At 37.4% G+C, this 3,314-nt stretch overlaps 1 long non-coding RNA gene across 2 annotated transcripts; it reads right to left on the minus strand.

The window, feature by feature from the left end:
* Positions 1-213: 213 nt before the first annotated feature.
* Positions 214-2,992, minus strand: LOC140875273 (uncharacterized). 2 transcript variants are annotated; one of them, XR_012148388.1, is made up of 5 exons: positions 2,749-2,992; positions 2,522-2,647; positions 2,361-2,413; positions 1,584-1,643; positions 214-1,141 (listed from the first exon to the last, which is right to left on the minus strand). It is a non-coding gene; the product is annotated as an uncharacterized lncRNA (long non-coding RNA). The 2 variants fall into 2 exon arrangements; XR_012148387.1 differs by lacking the exon at positions 214-1,141 and having other exon boundaries at positions 1,346-1,643.
* Positions 2,993-3,314: the final 322 nt, after the last annotated feature.

Below are 3,314 nucleotides of genomic sequence, written 5' to 3' on the forward strand. Positions count from 1 at the left end.
TGTTTAACAAATTCACACATCCCATATGTCCAAGCGCGCGTACAGTAGCTAGTTGGTTTGCATGCCGGGTTGATGAGATTCGAAATAGAAGTAGGCGTCGGCGGCGGTGGGTTAGGCAAAGTGAAAGAAATAGTGGAATTCATAAAAGTTGTAAGGTAATGGCTCTGAGATACGAAGTTAAAACAAAGGTGAGAAGAAAATATTATATTATTGAATGAATTTACATCATTGTGTACTGTACAATATATAGATCCAAAGGATTCATTTGAGAACCCTCTAATGAGGTCAGCTATTAACAAACAAGTAACTGTAACTTCTACAATGATCTATTTACAAAACAATACAATTAGTATTAATATTCTAATACTTTATCATTCCCCCGCAAGTTAAGCTTGATGGACGACACCACACTTAGCTTGGAACACAATCTGTCAAAGGAGGTAAATGAGAGGGGTTTTGTAAGTATATCCGCAATTTGTTCAAGAGCTGAAACATGTTGAACAAGTAAGGTTCCAGCAAGTAATTTTTCCCGAACAAAGTATAAGTCGAGCTGTGTTTGGTATTAGAGTGTAGAACTGGATTTTCACTCATGGAGATCACCGTACTTAGGTTATCACACCAAATAACAAGAGATTAAAGGCAAAATAACTTGAAGCTCATGTAGAAGTGATTGGATCCATGTAATTTCTTCAGCAGCACTTGCTAAGCTGTTGTATTCTGCTTCAGTGCTGGATCGTGAGATAGTATATTGTTTCTTTGATCTCCAAGCAATCAAACATTTGCCTAAATAAATGAAAAAACCTGAAACTGATTTTTTATCATCGAGATCAGTGGCCCAATTCGCATCAGAGAACCCAACAAGATCAAGAGAAGCAGAATTGGGAAAATATAACCCATGATCAAAAGTTCCTTGCAAATATCATAAAATTCTTTTTACAGCTTTCCAGTGTATTTAGGGGCGTGCATGAATAGACAGACTTTGTTTACCGAGAAAGAAATCTCTGACCTTGTGATAGTAAGGTACTATAACGCTCCAACAATACTCCGATACAGAGAAGGATCTGAGAATGATTCTCCCTTATGCGCAGATAAATAATAATTTGTGATCATTGGTGTAGGCAAAGGTCTAGCATTATCCATACTGGCATGATCAAGAAGCTCTGTGAGGCCCGGTTACTCTAATTACATTTAATTATCATACAAACAAGTAATTAGAAGTCAAAGCAGCGAAAAAATAATTTAAAATAATTTTGGGCCTATAAAAATTTCGGCATGACCTCCCCGTAAGTAGGACATCCCAAAATACACAGACAACAGTTTATTTAAAATAACTAAAACTAGGACCTCAACAAACTTAAACATCACACAACCATGTGCCGGCCAGACACGAAAACAAATTAAAACAGTTAACACATACTTGAGCCGACAAGGCTTGATAATAATTTAAAACATAGCAGGAACTCTCAAATACAACACAAATACATCAGGGCATCTCCCCGGAGAATATAAAAATAACTCTAACATAATACATAATATAACTCCGATAATACATAATATAACTGGGAGACAAGACACGATCCAACCTCCTCAACGAGCTCCGCTAGCGGACCCTCCGCCTGGTGCTGAAAAGTCACTTGGGTAGCCTACCATGGTGCCAAACAGCAGCCACAGTAGCCCCCCCAAAATTAACTGAGGTTAAGATTCTGGTATGAAACAGTTAGGCAACAACAACAAAACATATAAACTATACATAAACATATTATAAAATGTAGTATGCAATGCATAAACTGGACTCAAAGTAAACGGGATAACAGGAGCCAACAAACGGTACGATAACAACTGGAACAATGCTCGAGCTAGAACACAGGGGAGCTACATCGTCATGTAACTAAACCGCCCTGCCAAGTATGCGAGGTATGTCGTGCTGGGTGAAATTAAACACCCATGACTCGGCCTCCATACAGCTGATAACGATACAACAGATAGGCACAATAACGAACAACATACGATGTCAAGATTCCAAGTGCATATCACACTGAAAATGCATCAAGGAATAGACAATCATAATTTCGGTCTCAGGAATACTAGGCATAAAAGCCACCAGCTGATTTCCGAAATAACAATATGTGTGCTCAGAGTTCAATACCACATGATAACGGGTAACAAGAATGATAGGGCTCAACATGTGATGTCATAAATATCATGCCCTATTCTAAATGCCACAAAATATGTCAAATAATTTAACATATAAACAACGAGGCATTTAAATTCACATAATCCATATAGTTCACGTAAACAACATAATATTGGCGAAACAATATTTATATTTTTACCGTTGTTTGTTACCAACCGTAACATACCTATACCAATTCAACGAAGATCCAAAGCTCAATCTAAATCCCAATGCTTCTGCCTACAACCCAATTAATATTCTAATATATATCAAAATGATGCGATATAACCAACGAAATCAAATTAAATCCAAGCGGGTAAAATCCCAATATCGGGCAGCCCACTATACCTCAACTAAACCAGTTGAAAACTCATGCTCAAGGCTGGAAGAAGGGATTAAAACATCACAACTCGAAGCTAAACTAGCTGGACCGTAGCAACCTTCAAACTCGCCGGAAAGCTCGCCGGAAAATGGCTGGAAAAGGGGCAAACAAACAGGGGAAGGTTCAGCTATCCTTAAGCTTCAAAATACAGCAGAAATATTGTCTAAAATACTCCAAGATCGAAGCTAGTTACCTTGAAGAAACACAGCAGAAACAGCAGCACGACCAGCTTCTAAAAGTGGGTCGATTCGTGCATAAACGTGGACCAAAATCAGCGATTCTTAGCTTCAATCGAAGCCACGGATGTAAGGAAGAAAACCCAACAAACGAATTGAATTTTGGACTCCGGACGAGAAAGTTATGAGCGATTTACCGGAGCTGCTGCAAGGGTGACGGGAATGAAAGGATTTGGGGATGGCTTCTCTTTTCTTTTCTCTTTCTTTCTTTTGCTTTATGCGTGAAGTATGTATGTATAAGGGTGTGTGTTTGACCCTATATAATTATTATTTGGGCAATTTGACACACGATTTGGATATTTCAACTCTTGTGTATTACTTTAGCTCTAATATGTATTTTATATCGTTTAAATCTCGATATTCAAAAATACATATTTTTAATACACTTACTAATTTATTTGGCATAAATAATTATTTTAATTTAGCATCTCAATAATAATTTTAATTATGCCAAATTACCAAATAATTAACTTCTGGGTCTTACAAGCTCTCTCATATATTTTTGTTGGGTAAGAAGTAAGCC

This window comes from Henckelia pumila, chromosome 1 (genome assembly GCF_033568475.1).
Source record: "Henckelia pumila isolate YLH828 chromosome 1, ASM3356847v2, whole genome shotgun sequence".
Classification (NCBI taxonomy): Eukaryota; Viridiplantae; Streptophyta; class Magnoliopsida; order Lamiales; family Gesneriaceae; genus Henckelia; species Henckelia pumila.